Below are 18373 nucleotides of genomic sequence, written 5' to 3'. Positions count from 1 at the left end.
TATTTCTAATTAACTTAATTACATCCTCGAACAAAGCGGAATAATAAGAAGCGCATCTCGAAAATATCGCTTAATCCACATGCAGTAACGCTGTACGACTACTCGCAGCCGGATTTCGCTTTGTCTAATCGCAATTACATCGAGCATGTCCTTCGCCGGAACTTTCTTGCGATCACGATCGCGCGCGGCACCTGCCGCGGAGTAGGGACCGATCGAGAACAAGACGGCGGATGACGTGGAAAGGGAGACGAAACGTGGAGCAGGGAGGCGCGAGGGGGGGCGAGGTACGCGGGAGGATGTCCAAACGGAATCAGGATCGGCATGGGCAGAGAACCGTGCACTAAGCAGCCTCGTCGACATCCTGCCTTTGCCAGGATTGCGACATTGGCTCCGTGGCTCGCGCACGGAAAACACACTGGGTCTCGGGAGCGGAAGCAGATCTTGCGCAATCGGGCCGCCCATTGTCTTGAGATCCTCCGCCGCCGGGGTCGACTTGCCGGGCTTCAACATCGACGTCTTTAACGCTGCGCTCCTAACCGACGCGAACATCTCGTAGCGCTATCGGGTCACGCTTGACCTTACCATGAAGCGTATCGATCGCATTTCGAACGGACACACCGCGTTGCAATCACTCGAGTCTTACGTTGATTTCGTCTCGGCTATTTCGTCATTAATTCCCTCGACCGAAATAGTCTCGGTGCATTACCTCCAAAGCTATCGTGTAATTGCATTCGCTTGCATACAGCGCCGGCGCTTTTAGAACTGGTCGATTGTTATTCCAACGGAGATCTTTTACTTTCTTTTTAAATCGTATTTGCATGGTGTCGTGCCAATGCCATTTTCAAGTATCAGAATGTAATCGCGTAATTTACGACGTCAACCAATCTCGCGGTATTCGGTCTAATGAAGTGCTCGGTGCCGTTCTCGTTCCTCATAATTGCGATTCTATTAGCCGCGCTTAGTCGAATACGCGATTCTACGTACAAGTACGAGTAATTTTACGAAGGACGCGTAGGCATAAGATAATGCTCGACAAGGTGTGCGGAACGATTGCTACACTATTTCCTCCTCGTGCAATTTTACACTTTGCGTGGTGCACATACGGCTGTAGCCGCGATACGCCGCGGCGTGGGTCGGGCGCCAGAAAAGCCGCGCGTGTGAAATCTATGAATCACCAACGCGCCGACCGATATATATATATATATATACATATATATATATACATATATACGCACACAAAGCCGGTAAATAAGATCCTTAGACGCGTCTCTTCTTCGGATAATTCCGCCGAACCGGAACGCGTTTATCGCGCCGCGCCAATTACTCCGTCGCGTGGGAGGATTATGTAAAAGGCCGGCCTCGAGAATGCACGCGATAGAAGTAAAATAGGTGAAAATGTTTCACGACTACGTGCGTAAAATGGCAAAATGGTCCAACCGAGCGCTAACGAAAGCGCCTAATGAGCGGTTACTATTTCCGTCACGGACTATTGCCTTTCTAACGGATAATTGTCCGGTTCTTTTTTTTTTTTTTTCTACAATGGAGTTTCTACGCGATCATACGATTGTTGTTTCCCTGCATTTCCTGGCGATGCACTTTGATTTTTTTGCGACACTTTCTCCGCTCGAAATGTGGATTCGACTCGGTCGGCGCCGTTCTTGGAACGTGGCCGACCAAGTCGCGATTAATTAAACGCGAAGTAGAGTCGCACACGAGCACACTTATCGTGAGTACAAATGGCAAGGCGGATTAAACTGACGCGCCATATTTTTTTTAGAACCGCTCCAAGGCAGTCGGGTGGCACGATCATAATCGAGACGAGCTTCATCCGGCAGTGCAGATTGCTGCAGATGCGCAAGGATAAAATATTACGCGAGTGCTAGATTTAGAATGCGATAAGGAGATTGTTAATCTCCGAGACGACGTAGGAAGAAAAGACGCGTACGTTTCTATAGCGTTACATCGCGTTTCTGAGTGAAATCGTGTTAAAAGTGAATGTCAAATCCCTCCTCCCCCCCTCCCCCTCGATAGGAACTTATGCAAATGATTGACCTTGCGGCCTTAGAAGATCCACAATGCGAAAGATCTATTTGGAAAAATTATACCGTGATTTTAACTGTCTTTTCTTTCTCTCGGTTCTTTTGCGCATTCAGATTCTACTCCATATTAATATGTAAGCGGATCACTGTGACACCGTCAACCCTCTTATTCGTATACATGAATGAATGAGCAGCGGATTCGCGTAAAGTATCAATGTTAACGCATGAGAGAGGAGAGGAGAACTTGACCCTCCTCTCGTGCGCACACACACGCATCTACATTAACCCCTTTGCCACGAGATCACATTGCGGCGCAAAGACGATTCTATTTATGCGCGCAACCGACTCGGACCTGGGGTTAATACGATGATATCACTCACGGGATATACTTACCCGCTACGTAAGTCGATTAGCGCAGGAAAGCCGGAGACGAGTTTTGCGGTCGAAACCGAGCACCGTGGACCAAAGCACATACGTCTCTCGACGTAAAGAAGGTTGGACGATGAAGGACGATGAGGGACAAAACGGGTGAAACTAGTTTCCTAGCTCTTTCACTAGAGATCTAGATATTTAAGCTTTTAATCCGTGTGGAAAGAATCCATTTCTGATACTATCTGCAAGTTGTACGCATACGTATCGCGAATTAATCTGAGACCGAGATCTTTTATAACCTGAGATATCTATATACATTATGCGCGGTTTACATCTGGACCAAGTTTAATAAAAACAAAAATAAATCGAATAAATTCAGGATAATATTGCTCACTTGCTCACAATAGACAGAGACAGATAAACGACAAATAAGCAATAAGTATGGCAAAGAAAAATAGTTCTTTTGTATTGTCGTCAATTTTTTTCGTTTCATAATTACATATAAATTTAATTATAAGATTTTATATTTTAGCTACTAAAACGGATAGGGAAATAATACTAGATAGATAAGTAAATAAACATTTTTTAATCTTTAATCTACAAAAGTAGAAAGAGGACCTGGTTCAAATCCGAGTACGTGGTTTTGAATCCGCTCGCATTCACAAAAAACAAGAACCCAAAACGACTCGTACGGTACTCGCGAGGAAGGGGAGGGGGAGGGAGGGGGGGGAGGGGTCGGCAATAAAATATATCTCGCTACGTCGTAATTATACCGGCGAGCCCTAAATATTTCTCTCCGCGCCTTCCTTTCGATCGGTCGGAATGCGGCATACGAGTCGTATCTCTCCTCTTCTTCTTCCTCTCCGCTTCGAAGAGGAAGGTCGTGCACGCTCCGTGCGATCATTCTTTCTTCCCGCTTGCCCTTAACCTTTTTTTTTTTCTTCCCTCCTCCCCTCCTCCCCGCGTTGCCCGGCTCGTGAATACATCTACGAGTTAACGAATTTCGAGGCGCGCGAACTGGCACCCTTCTAATCCTGTGACTAACGTCCACGTCGAGAATAGAGCTGGTGCGAGCACGCGAGGATGCGGAGCGGACTAGCCGCTTAAGTCGCTTAGAGATCCGCAGGCTCTCTACTCCAACCCTGTTTCAGAGATCCCTTATGAGAAGGGCGCGGGATGCTCTGGGCGACGTCTTTATCATCTTTAGCATCCACCTCGTTTCATCTCTCGCGCGTCAAAGTGACGACTCTAGCATTTCGTCGTGCAAAGTCAGTACGTTGCCTCGCACGTTGCAATTATTTTGCGGAAGAAACACTAATTTAAACATTGATGTTATATTAATATTAATAATACTGCTCATGCAACATCAACATAAATGAGCCTTTGCAGTGATGTATTTTATTTCCAGCCTTCACGATTTCTATAATGGGACTTTCAACATTTCAATTGAATCATTATCGTTACTTTACTGAGTACAATATAACATCATCTAAAATATTCTCATTTTATGGTATAATGAATAGAACTCACTTACCTGGCTTACTCGCGTATACTTTCTCTTATAGCTTTGCGGATTACTTAACGAAAAAACTCAAATCGAATCGAAAAATTCTTTCGTTTCGCTATTTATTAATCTATTAATCTTCACAAAATTGCGTTTTGATGTGCGAGGCCTTTTAAATCAAACAAGCTGCAAATCAGAGGAACCGAGAAAGTAAACAGGGACATTTGGATCTTTACCAAAAGAAAGTACTGCTCCAAAATATTTTGCAGCCTAAATAGCATCCATTTATCCACTTTGTGAAAGACACGAGACACCACCTGAATGAAAAAGCTTAATGACGTACTATTATTAGTCGCATTGACAAAGCGTCGCAAAAGCATGGGACGAGCTGAGGGCTCGTCGGCGTCGAGGGCGTCTCGTCGAAGCGACGAGACGAGAGGCCGCGCCGCGTTTAGCCCGTTGCTCTCTTTATTTTTCATCCTTTCTCTCTGCTTTACATACGCTAGATGGTTACGGACGGGGCCATCGTCCTCCGGCCGCTGCTGCAACATTGCAACGATTATTGTGCCCTGCTACCTTCACACGGTAGCAACACGCGGTAGCAACAAGCGACTTCTTTTGTGTGAGGATGCTGCGCGGATGTCTCGCGACGACACAATGGCTCGTTTCAGCAGCGACCGGATTTCGGAGTCCGGAGTCACTGAATGGACCATTCGGCCGAAGGGCAGACACGGGTTGCCAAAGCCAATGAGGTACATCACGATAATAACGTGCATGGGTGTTAACGTATTAGGAGCGATTTCCGTTACATTGTTGACCGTTCCTGGATATTCGGTTCCGGACCGAGTGACTTCGCGCCTCGCGTCATTGCCCTTGCTGAAAAATCGCAAATCGCATATGTAGATCCAGACTGAGACTCAGACCTTCCCTAAGGCCGTAAATTCCGTGTTCCACGATTAACCAATTCTTTGCCGATATCCCGTAATCTTCAACGCGATTCGTGTCTTACGGAAATATGAGCAAGTCGAAAATATGAGCAAGTTACGAGGCCGACTCTTAGGAACATCCACGCCAATTAAACGAGCCGATACATATACTTGGCACGCAGACGCTACGTAATGGCGATTGCATTGCGCAACCTTGATTTCGCTCGTGCGTAAAACTATTGTCCGTAGATGATTAGCCCTGACACTTTGACCAACGGGTCAACTTCAGCGCCGGCACGCGGATTCGCGAAGCGGTTAATTCGCGAGACTTGACTAAAATTCAAGGTCCCGAATCTACTTCTGCGGTCTTGTTTCGTCTACAGAATACGACAGAATAACGCGCCATTCTCAGCTCTCATTTATCCTAATTTCTTCAAGGCCACAGCCCCATGCGAGGACTGGGTCCGTCGATTTGGGGAAACCCATTCGCACGATCGCTTCGCGCGATAAACGTTACATGTTACGGTCAACGCGGGGACTGCATTCTATTTTGAGAATTCACAGACTAGGCTTGAGTAGTATCCGTGTTGCGATAAGCGATTACGCAAGACGGTATACGTATGCTACGCGGCATTCATTGCCGGGGCCGCAACAAGGAATCATTACGTGCAGCCGCGCGTTACGGATATATAGAGCGGTATTTTACCGGTACTTTAGCGCTAATAGAATCGTCTTACTTTTTCTACCAACTTTTTTATGACTTCAGTAACAAAAAGCCAATAAGGAAAATTAATAAATGGCACGAGACAATACTATAATTTGCATTGTTCTAGAAGAAATAGAAATATTAAATTCAAAATAAATTACGAAAGAAAATATGACATTCTCAGATTTTTTTCAAAAAAAAAGTAACAATAAAGATGTACAAATAATAACAATAGTTATTAAATAACAACTATTTAATAATTATAATAAATTAATGGAAAATTAGTTTTAATTCTGGTAAAATTTATTCTTTGTTCATGAACTTTCACAAAGCTTGTCCATCTTATCAAACAATTATTGCAATTATTATTGCTATAAAAAGATACACAAACGGATTACGCAAACGAGATTGAATAATAATAATACGTAGAGAATAAAGAAACAAGAGAAGAGAATGAAACGACAGACGAGGAGATTGGGCGTAGAGGAGATTGGGAGAAGGAGAAAAAGAGAAGGAAGTAGAGAACGTAAAGAAGAGGCGCGTGAGATCGCGGTAGCAATCGGCGGACCCATCATTAAAAATCAGTTAACCTTGCAATTACCGTGCGAGTCCCAGCCTATTAAGTGCGCGTAATCGGAAGAGACTTTTTTGGAATAATCGTTCGCGGCGAAACGCACGGAGAAACGAGCTCGCGCGGGCACCCGCCGATTATGTGACTGCTCGGCAGGAAGGAAACGCTTTGTTTCATAGAAAAGGCACGAAGGTAATAGCCGGAGACGAATGAAGAGTCTGTCTCGAGCAACACATTTGCGAAATACAATGATGCTTTGCGTAAAGCAACGTTTGCTAAACTTGTTCAAGTCACGACAGAAGTTTATCCGTCGCAAAGAAAATTTCCGATCGGCAGAAGTACTTATTAGTGTTTCTTTTTTTTTTTTTAATTTAAATTTTTAAATCGACACTTCTGCGACCGACTTTTATACGATTTCCCAAATTTTTTTCTTTTCCAATTGAAATCGCGACGATTTAGTTTTTGCTAATTTTTCAATCAGGTGTCCTGCGCGCGGAAGCTCGCGAGCGGAAGCTATTAAGCGAGGAAGCTTTCATTTAGCAGTAAGTAATCACTTACGAGTCTATAACCATTTCTTTATGTACGTTATTGCTTCGTTAAAGCATCATTTTCTTCTCTCCTGATTTCCATCGCTCGGCAAAAGGTTATTTGGCGGAGTTATGCCCAACCCCGTTCGCCGCTCACTTAACTCCACGCCATATAAGACTACCGGAAGAGCCGTTTGCTCTCGATACGTTCAGCCGCTCCGTCGAGAACTCGGGGACGGGGGGCAAGAAGAAAACAGAGCGAGGGCCGATCGGCCGATGAGTGGTTACAAGTTACAGACGAGCCTGTCGGCACTTAAGTGGCGCCGAATAGGGACACGTAAGTACAACCTGGCCTCGGCACTGGCGATGTATATACGTGTATGCGAGAGCCGATCGTGCCAGTAACTTCAATATACGAAAAGACGCGTTTAAAGTCTACTTACCCACAGCTTCGATTGGAGTGGAGAATCCGACACCTTAATCGATCCATCGACCCAGCGCTCATCCCAATGGCGAACCTGAAACGTTAATCATAACGTATTAACGCTTAAGCGTTAGATATACAATCACACTTATGCGCATACGTTATTCTAGTAGCTTGAAGCGTAATCTGACATGTTAGGAAGATAATGCGGATATATAAAATCGGAGATATAAAAATTAAAATGTTGCCTAATATAACGTTCGATACTGTATCACATGATCAAAATATTGTATATTTAACAATTCGAACCTAATATTCGTTAATAAACGCTTCAGACGATAAGTTTAAGTTTAATTTTTTTTATAATGCTTATATCTGCGACGGTGTAACAGTATAATACAAATGTATTTTAAATTTTATCAGGGAGATATCAGTCTTGCATGCGATCTCGATAAGAGCGGTCATATCACGTCGTCCGCTTTTGTTGATCACTCGCAATGGGAAGACAGGCCAAGTGAGTCGCATGGACCAACAAAGTCCGAGTCAGCTTGTGGGTCTCGGCTGTATATGATTAATGCGACCCACTGTGGCGAACGCAATATAGAACGACGTGCCTCATTTGCATTTGCGTTTCGAGGACCACCGTGTTTGACGTCGGAAACCTCTTAACGAGGAATTATTAAAGAACAATTAAACTCTTGACGAAACTTGCGATGTACACTGCCAACATCTCGCAAATCGAAAAACGTCCAAGGAGAAAATATTTAAGCGTCGTTTTTAATCAGTCTTGTATTTTATCTGATGTTTCAAGGTGTATTTGTTTTTCTCACGATAATTTGGCAATAATCCAGCAACGTATCCAGCAATAAGTTGGTCCAATAATCCGAATTTTGTGAATTAATCTAATTACTTTCTATGTAATACAATGAATAAAAGAGAAATATATTTTGTCATAAAATATTTTTTCTATCCTGTGTCTTCTCTCTTTTATATTAGCTAATAAATGACTTCTTTACGAATAATAAATATTATAGATATGTCGCATTAGCTCTTGTTTAAGAATTAAAAAGAGAATATGAATTGTCTCTTGTGAAGAGTTCTTTGTCCACTTTAGAAATTACTAAAATTGCTACTGCCGATGCGGACTTTGCAAGAACATTGCGAGAATATTCCCAAATTATTACTTTATAAGAATAAGAGGTTTTCTCGGAGGAAACTGCTAACGTGTCCGCGCGAGCAGCGACACGTATTCGCAACCACGTGGGCGTTTATTGGCGACCTGCTTAACACAGGCGACAGTTAGTGGATTCAATGATCGTGTAATTGTCAGCGAGAAACCGGACTACCTCTCCTTCTCTTTGCCCGCAAGCTATTTTGCAAATCTTACTTCAAGGCAAGATGAAGTATGAAAATTGATGGAATACCACCAGGTTCTTGTGCCGATAATGTCGTTTATTGTCAATTCAAATTTATGCAAAACTGTTTCATAAGCATCGGCTTAGCGCGAGAGACAAGAAGTAGAGACGCAATGTCGCAATATTTCATTGAAGTTCATTTTTCTAGGATTTTCATAAATTACAAGGAGGACCGCGTTTCCTTAATGCGTTTCCTCAAATAATCCCGGTAATAAAACTGAGAAAAATATACTCAAATCGACCGTTTCTATGTAATAGAAATACCAATAAAAAAGATTTTATATCCTCGCGAGATCTCCCTGCGACTAGATTACCGACGATTTTTTTACGATATATTGACGATTTTCGCGTCACTCGCGTAATCTCATCGAGCCATCGTAAAGTTGCTGCTTCTCCCAGCGCAGGAAACCGTTTCTCACACTTTCCTACGGCTTTCCGCGGTGCGATAAGCACAATCCGCCAATGGATTCGCGGACTGGGAATAAAAATAATCGACGCTCGAAGATCTTCGCGCGAGAGAAGCGATCCTCCATGGAGATTCGCGCACACCCACGCGAAGGGACACGCGTTTCTATGCAGGTGCGTGCCCACGGGTTCGCGGGGGTTAATGCGTCGAGTAATAATTAAAACGCCATTTCGCGCGCGCACGGCGGAGAAAGGCGCAAAGATGCAAGGTGCACGATTATGGAGCCTCCGCCGCGCCTATCGCGTAACGGTTTGGTAAATGGACCTTCTCTGCGAAACGGTCATATTATACATATCGCGTCGCGTGATGTCCAGCGAACAGATACGAAGAGGAAGATATGACGACGAGCGCGTAGATCCAGCGGAGTCGCGGCGGAACGCTGCACAGAGATCGTCCACGGTCATCTCTCCGAGAGAGAATTCGCCTTTCCTCTCTCAGATACTAGAAACCATCGACTTTCGGTCGAGTCGGCACTCGATCTTCCATCGATATCGCGCGTACGATCGCAGACGATGTTTATTAAAAGGACCGGTGATTGTCCGGTGCGTTCCGGTATAATCTTAATTATGGCATCTCGGCGATTCCCCGTAGAATTCGACGCGATGCGCCGAGAAGGAAAAGATTTTTCAGCGTGTATCGAATCATTTCGCATGCAGGCATATGCACGTGGGGCTGGTCATAGGCGCAAGTGTGCATTATAAGAATGATCTCGCGCGGGCGCGCGAGCGCAAGCGCGTGTCGCAATTAACACTTACGTAAGAAGTAATTGAGAAACCACGCAGCTATCTCGTGGGCAAGATGTATCGAGGAGGTTCGTAATAATTCGGTGTGCCGTCGTCTGGCATGTAGCGTGGCGTTCAAGTTTAGCGTCTACATTTAATTTTCTGACGACCGCCGCGACGACCAGCGTCTCGCCTTCGTTCGACTCGACAATCGATGTCTGTCACGTCACGCGTTGAAGTTTCCACAACTCGCATGTGCGTTACCTCGGTTAACGTAACCGCGCAAAGCGTTTATCTCGTTCCTCGCGATTTATCGATGCGCACGTCTCGTTTCACTGATGGAAAAATTGCTTCTCTTTACCTTGTGCTTTTTTTCATAGCGGATGCGTTTTACACGATGCATTTTATGCATTTTATGCATTTTATGCATTTACAGAATAATCTGATGTATAATCTGTACGTGTATTAAAAAAGATCTGAGATTACTAGGTTAAAAAGATAGATTGACATAAAGATAGGAAAGACATACGAGATGATTTTGCCTTTCGAGTTTCTCTTTGGGTGCCGGGTGAAATATTAGTGAGGATAGGTAAAAACGAAAGACATTAAGAATTAATGATTTTATATTCGGCGAAATATCAGGATTACAGCGAAATCTTCCTACCGATACGAAATAAGCGGAGTCTCGTAATTATGAAACGTATTAAATTTAGTTATGCTCGGCGAGCGACAGCCGCGCCTCGGAATCTTCGTCCTAATCATAGGCGATTAGACGCGGTGAAGCGTTCACGAGGCATGACAAAGAACGAAGTGTCGATTCTTGCCCCTCGCCGGCAATTATTAATCGCACTTAGCACTAATGACGACCACGCGGCGTTCGTATATGTATGCTAATGAAGCATTCCTCTATTTTCCATCGGGATAATATAACATTGGACGCCGCGCAGTGATTAGCATCGGCTCCGCGATGCAGGCCTCGGCCGATGAGGCGATTCCTCAGGGCGGCCGAGCGGATAAGTGCAGAGGGGAATATTCCTCAATGTCGCACCGAACTGATGAAGACCTCACCTGGGTCTCACCTGGGGCTTCACCTCACGGGGGTGGCCGCGGGAGCCTTGACCGCGTGCTGCTAGCTTAATCCTGCGTTTTAACACGAACGAAGGGGAAGGCTCGATCCCGGCCGTTTAAACGAGCGGTCAAAGTGCGACATCCGGTTACATGTTAACCGGCGTCAAAGTCGAGAAATATTACGCCGTACGCTGTCTTTTCATATTTTCACGCATTCTCATTTATTTTCTTGCTCGCGAGGAATTCGTGACATCGTTAGCAAAATGAGTTTTCTATTAGGTCGCCTCCTGTTGTAATAAGACGAGAGGAAGACACAAGGAAAAATTAATATATAACAAATTATGTTATATTTATCGGTAATCATCATTCGGTATAATTAATATAATATTTCTTAATTTAATTAATGCATTTTGATGTACTCCTTAAGTAATAATAATACGCAAGTCGCATAACAAAATGAATAATAATTAATATTCTCAGAAAAATAAAATTAAAATAATTATTAAAACTAGAATAATTGTATACATCAAATACCGATTAGCTACGTAAATTTATCGTCCATTACAACTGTCGTGATGGCTCGCGTATGCGTGAAATTGATTTAAAGATTAAGTCACACACGCGCGACTATTAACGATGAAAAAATCGGAGATTGCAAGAAACGTGTTACGTTATGGACATTTAATTCGAAACAACAAACCATATTTTATCAGAAATAGGTTTATGTAAGAAGGAACGGCCAATCTTCTTGTAAACATATTCATTAGTCCATTGTTATTATTTGCAGCTGAGACATTCAGATATTTCAACCCTAGAGCGTCGCGCTGCGTAAAACGGTTACTGCGAAACGGTTAAAGAACGGCCGGAAACTGCATTGCCAAATATCCGCGGTGGTGTACCATTCCTGAGGATGGTTATTAGCAATGACACAAGAAGCAATTAAGCCGCACGGACGAATCTCTGAGTACGATGCACGCGTCAGGCGGAGCGTCTTTCCGTGTCTCCCAGGTGTCTCGAGGGTGAATTAATATGCAGGTTAGGCGCGACGTGTATTAAAGGTAGGGAAAAATACGTAATTACGAATAAAAGTTTCAATTAACTCCCGACTTAACGTGAGCGTCTCCGCTCGTGATTCATAGGCCATATAACTGTGCGCATCGTAGAATGAATGTCGGCGCATACGGTGTATGCACCGCGTCGAAGGATGGCGCTCCTTTCACTTTGTTTTCTCGGATACCTGACTAGATATTAACCTCCCCGACGATTATTCTCCCTCTAATCGCGACATTATTGCCCCGCGAGAAGCATCGCCTAAATTTTCAGAACCTTCTGCGTTAGAGAATTTCAAAAGGGCTACATAGAAATTGATATAAAACTATCTAATTTAATTTATTTAATTAAAAGTTTAGATAAACCAAGCCGTTAAAAAACCTGGGCATTTTATATTTTAACTAAAGGTAAAAGCACATTTCAATATTTGTAAAAGCATTCTTTAATAAAATGACCTAAAAGAATTAATCTTGGTTTGTGTGAGTCCCGCATTTTTCTAGCGACATTTTCCCTTTGCTAGAATTTTATCGAGACGTTCATTACTCGCTTACAGGCGTAATTCGCGCGTCTTCCGACGCCGCGTCCAGGCCTGCGGAGCCGCGCGTATGACGTTAACGAGCGACGCGACCCGTAATGGGATTACTTTGCGTAAATCACGAAACTGGCCGGTCAGTCCCGCCGCGTGTCGTATACACCTATTACGACATGCCTTCGACGGCTCGTCCCCCTGACGCTTTGAGATACATCGGACGTTTAACCCCGAGGTCCGCGCCATACTGGAAACATTCGGAATCGACCGATCGTTCACTACAGGACGTGCAAGTTTACCACCTCTTGTTGGCAATTTGTTGATGTATAAAATATCAGATATAATATGAAATCGTGTATTAATCATTATATCAAAAAAATTTTTACAGGTGATAAATTTTACATTTTTTATTTAAATATTATATTTGTTGAAACTTATGCCTACACTCATATAAAATGTATATGTAACCTTGAAATTGACAAAGACTTACAAAAAAAGACGTTTGTCATAATTTTATTGAAAATTATTTATTATAATACTAATTGCAATTAATTTATTGCCAATAAACTGTTGAATTAATTTTTTTCTTTCTTCCTCGAATATAAAAACTAAACAGTAACTTGTGCTTGTACATAAGATTGTTCTCATAATCCATATTGCTGTCGCTCGCGTTTCGGTAACGTGTATCAGACAATAATTTCGTGGATCGACCAGAAGCGTAGCCCACACATAGAGAAAAATAAATTAACGACTTGGCCCTAATTGCACGTTCAGATTTTTACGGGCGACCCTGTCTTACGCGCGATGTGAGATTACATATACATTCGAGCGAAAGAGTGCGAGAGAATATATGACATAGGGCTATAATTATTATGAGCGTGTCCTAGGACATGGTAAAAAATTGGGATAAATCAGTACCTCTATTAATTATCTATTACCTAATCGCGGACCTTTCTTCTTCCTCCTTCGTTGAGCAAAAAAGGAACAAAAAAGAAATGTAAAAAATAGAAACGAGCATTCGAGCATTTCGCATATATCTTCGCCTGTCGATTATGGTTTAAAAGATTGCATCCGTACGAGCACGAATTTGTATGAACCTTTTTTTGCCGAAATATTCGCTTTTACAAGCAATCGGAGACGACTCTATTTGTATCGTGTAACCTTACGATTACATAAAACTTAATTCTCTTTTTTAATTTTTTTTTCTTAAATGCGTCCAACACGGCCTGTCAAATGTCGAAACTTTTGCCCCGAATTAGCTGCGAATTGTATGCTCCATGGAGCCATAAATCCTACAAAATAGCGATGGGACTTCGAGACTTCCAAAAAAAAAAACAGATCTATGTGCGAGAGAGCGGAAAGTAGATGAAATAAACAAGTAAGACTGATGCAAAAATATTACAAGATAGAACAGACTTGACATAAAATTAATATACGACACGAAGCATTATTTAACATTTCTTAAAGTTAATTATGCCGGCCTATAAAGCAGTTGATTTGCGTTCAAGAATCCAATAAAGAAGCCAGGACAAAATAAAGGGGAACGGTCGCGCAACAATTTCTCAAAAAAAAAAATCCACGCGTTACATCGCATACATATTCGTAACGAACCAAAAAAAAGGAAGAAGAAATTAATGGTCCAGGCTCCATTTCCAACGCGCCAACGGATGTCGCATCTCGCATAAATCGTCGCGTTTCAAATATATTCTTCTCCACGAGCGGCTCACACGATTTCGGACGTGTCCAGGTATGCGTGCACGGTAGTGGACCGGAGATTTAAATAACCGGGGTTTACGATCACGATGCGCCGCGATCTTGCGAAACTCCGCGAACGCGTGTTCGCTTGCGTATATTATCCGACGGAATTTATTGTCGCGCGTCGAAGCTCGTCTCAATATTGCAAAATTTCAATTCCACGCTAATTCGGCATTCCGACGTAGGCCGATTTTTCATATTTATCGCTGTCGTCAAGAGGAGCCGCCGCGAGATGACTGGGCCATCGATTGACATTTATAATTCGCCCCGCGTGGCCTTCGTTTAAAGCGCCGCGTTTGATGAAAATTAACGGTTCTCATCAACGGAGAGCCGATCAAATGATGAATTTTTAACGATACGATACGCTCATTTCGGTCCGCTATAAGTCGGAGAAAGGAATAATTGTCGCCGTTCGCAATTGATTGATCTTGCAACAACGTCCGACATGCGCGATTAAGACGCGCCAAGTGGCAACGGGCATTTCGTTGAATTTAGACGCCGCGTCATCCTTAACGGGCCGACGATTGATCACACGCGTATCGTCATCCTCAATATTCGCGATTATCTGCGAGGCAAAGAGAATCCTTTTCCGTCAAGGTCCTTCAATATCGCATGTCTTCGCGTACTGCTTTCGACTCTGCGCGATGCCTACGCGGCGTATTTAACGTTCACCAACTGTGTCGGCATTAAGGTTTAGTCAGCATAAATGAGTTCATCGTTGAGAATCGCGTGCATTTTTGACGTATCAAATTGTGCGAAGATTCGAACATAACAGCAATCATATTTTACTTGTAGTTTAACGTAAGATCTAGCCCAGACGTACAATGGATTTGAGAAATATTTCTATAAAAAATATAAAATTGTAGAAAGTCATCTTACATATAAATAATTTATATCTGTTGTAACACATTTTTTTTAATTTATCGTAGCGAAGATTTAATGGATTCGGGAACCAACAACGAAACGTTTAGCACAACTATTGATGAACTTCTAAGAGAATGTCAGATGAATGTTCCGTTATACGCCGAATAGAAACTTCATCTTTAGAAACACATTAGGACTTTCAAAGGGACCGATGAATTATAGGGCACCGCATAGTTCAGGCATACTTGTGTCCCGACGTATACTCAAGTTGTTAATGGTATATAATTCACAGATTACAAGTCCTCATTGCGCTAAAAAAAGGGCGTTACCCCTTGAGATCATACATTAATTGTCTGCCTCGCGAGGCAGACGATTAATGCGCATTTACGCAACGTCGAGGGTATTCGTTCTCAGTATATCTCTTTTTATCTCGCGTGTCGCATGTCAGATAAGGAGTTAATTGACATTGATGAGTAGCATAATTAGTGACGTCACGGCGAACAGTAAATAAGAAATCGAAAGTGAAAGAATAAAGCGGTTCGACATCTCGTTATAGACACACTATGGTCGCTCGTGGTACGCGAAAACGTGATTTAAAATGCCTAAAAGATTTATAAAGATAACACGTCTACCTTACATGTAATATTGTAACTGTTTGATGACTCGAAAAAGAAAAAGTAAAAATAAATGCTCCACGGGCTCGTCCGGGATTTGAACCCGGGACCTCTCGCACCCGAAGCGAGAATCATACCCCTAGACCAACGAGCCGCTTCGACAGGTTCTCCTTCATATGGGAACACTAGTGGAACACGCTACAATGTTATGCTAAACTAATTAGTGATCTTACAACATAATTGTATGAGATGTATGATTAGTGTTCCACCTGCCGCGCAAGTCCAGTCACGCTCGTGTGCATTCGGATTTGTGTTTATCTCACAAGAAACGGAAATAAATATTCTATATCTTCGGACGAGGCGCGTTTACGAACGTAATCTACAAATCTGAAGTATCCTTTTCTTTTTATTTTTTCCGAAAATGTCCTCGACTGCAATTATTTTGATCAAATTTAAATATATAATACTCGATTTTAATATTTGACGCTTACTATTTAACTATTTTACTATTTAATAACATGATATTCGATTAAATATATTTAATTCTTGAAATAAAAATTTCCCAATTATCAAATCTTTTCCTTATAAATCTCAAATTTATAGCTGTGTAATTTAATAATACGAGATCATAAGCGACGAATTGCAACATACTTACAAACCTCTTGTCTTCATTCTATATCGCCTTTATTCCATTTTCATCCATTTTTCCCTTTCGATCTACGATTTGAATACACGGACGATGTAATGAAGTAGCACAAAATAAAATGAAACTGTAATTATTTACAAGAAAGAAAGAGACTGTATTATTTACAATCATGGGACGTAAAATACGCGCGATTGATCGGAACAACGTGTGGTGACGAGTAGTGAAATGGCGGGAGAAGAATCGAAGACAGCGTGGAGCCCGTGGCTCCATCTGTAGTCAGGGAAGTAAGTTCGCGTTGCGTGCCTATTCGCCTTCGACCTGCGCGCATCATTTCATCGTGGAATAATCAACGTGTTTTGAGGAATGCATGTGGCCTACAACAAAGTTGAGGAAAGGTCACGAAGCGTGGGTTGCGCAATTACTTTTCATCGCGCGAACGTAATTGCGGGACTCGTTCGCGCAAGGGAAGAAAAAAGGAGGAAGAAGAAAAGAAGAGGGAGGAAGAAGGGAAATATTCTTTATGTACCCGTTTCCACCCGAGACTTGAGTTAAACGATGAGGGTTTCGTGAGGCAAATTTTCAACCCAAGGGTTAGAAAAATCTTTCCTTTGGGACAACTTGCCTTTTCTCAAAAGAAAACGAGAAATAAATGAAAATCTTTCACTATTGCAATAATTCTATTGGCTGTAAAATGATACATTCTAGCGAAGAGGATTATTCTAATCCTCTGAATAAAAAAAAAGAGAGAATTCAAAAACGATTTCTTTTAAAGAAAATCGATCTCTTTTTGAAATCTCAGATAACAATAGATATTACTTGTTATTAAAATGACACCAAATAATGTTAGTTACTACTTAGGAAGACAGGAATATTGGGGTAATCTCATAAAAAAAATGAACTTTCATAACATTGCTGCATTAAGCAGTATTTTTTAATTAAAACTGAGTGATTTTTGATCGTAAAAGGCTGAGATATCGATTAAGCGATTCGATAATCCCCTCATTACTTTATGATGACTTGAATTATTTCACACACTAATAGTCAATCAAATTTCATCGAAAACATTACAAAAAATATCTGAATATTTATTCACAAAAAATAAATTTTAAAAACTTATTTAATTTTAGTATTGGTATTAAATAGGTAAGATACACAGACCGCCTTTGTTACAGTTCTATCGTTTTTCTCTTAGACTATACACAAAACTTATTTCCATAATAATCTGCTTTGGTTGGTATGTATCATAATAAAAAAATTCTTTTGAAAGGTCAGCTAGATCAATAATCAATAATATATTAATTATTTGAAAAGAGTTTTTAGTTCAGTTCCTGTTAACAAAAGTAGAACAAGCTTATCCGAAGGAAAAGGCAAGAAAGATCTTTACTGCAGGTAAAAGAAATATATAAACATAATTTTTAAAGATGTGAGGTCCGAAACTTTTATTGAGAAAAAGGTGGCTAAATCCATTAGGAATAAGCTAACCAAAAAGCTACGGTCCCTTTGATGCTTTAACTACAAAGGTTAGATAAAAAAAATATATTCTATTGTTAAAACATGTGTTTCATCTATAGAAAAAGGGTTCGATAACAATAGAAGGAAATTGCACGTTGTGAAGAGAAACTTCTGATTTATTTAATCAAGTCCAAATCCAATTTCGGTTGACACGAATTCATTATCATTTTAATCTTTAAATTCAATTAATTGCCACATTAATTACAATGGGGGTAATGGAAATTCGATACTTCATTTGCGCCGCGTATACCATTAATTCATCGCTAATTTCGCATCTTTCTCCGGCGACGGTGAAATTTTCGTGCAAACGAGAGCGAATTTTCGTTTAACGCGCTCGTTTTTTGAAATATCGCTCGCGGCACGCACGCGAGAGAAACGCGACGTGATTTAGGCATGCACGCACAAAGGAAAATTTCGATTGGCGAACGAGCGAACAAACGTGATCTCCGGCTCGTTATAAGCACTGAATTTAATCGGCCATCAAGCACGAGTCGAGATCGCCATGTCGTCGTCACGGTCGTTCCTCCAAGGACGTGTCTCGAGAGTCATCTCGTTACATGCGTACGTACGTACGTACGCGTATAAATGCGTGATGTATCCGCTCTGGTCGAATCGTAGAACCGGGTAATACCGAGCCACGGTGTAACGCAATCGTTTCGACGC

The 18373-nt window shown here is 41.9% G+C and overlaps 1 long non-coding RNA gene and 1 other non-coding gene across 4 annotated transcripts in view; both read right to left on the bottom strand.

The window, feature by feature from the left end:
* Window positions 1-16430, bottom strand: part of LOC112552669 (uncharacterized) — a 206307-nt gene extending 189877 nt beyond the window's left edge. For 2 of the 3 annotated variants that reach the window (XR_016139091.1, XR_016139092.1), the window contains exons 1-2: window positions 16208-16430; window positions 7089-7163 (exon numbers count right to left, since the gene is read on the bottom strand). This is a non-coding gene — a long non-coding RNA (uncharacterized LOC112552669). The remainder of the gene's footprint in view (window positions 1-7088; window positions 7164-16207) is intronic. The other variant, XR_016139093.1, reaches the window with a different exon arrangement.
* TRNAP-CGG (transfer RNA proline (anticodon CGG)) lies at window positions 15635-15706 on the bottom strand. Its single transcript has one exon. It is a non-coding gene; the product is annotated as a tRNA-Pro (tRNA).
* Window positions 16431-18373: the final 1943 nt, after the last annotated feature.

The sequence above is a fragment of the Pogonomyrmex barbatus genome, unplaced genomic scaffold (genome assembly GCF_055798465.1).
Source record: "Pogonomyrmex barbatus isolate J1 unplaced genomic scaffold, ASM5579846v1 scaffold2, whole genome shotgun sequence".
NCBI classification, from domain to species: Eukaryota; Metazoa; Arthropoda; class Insecta; order Hymenoptera; family Formicidae; genus Pogonomyrmex; species Pogonomyrmex barbatus.
This window is presented reverse-complemented; position numbering and strand designations above follow the sequence as displayed.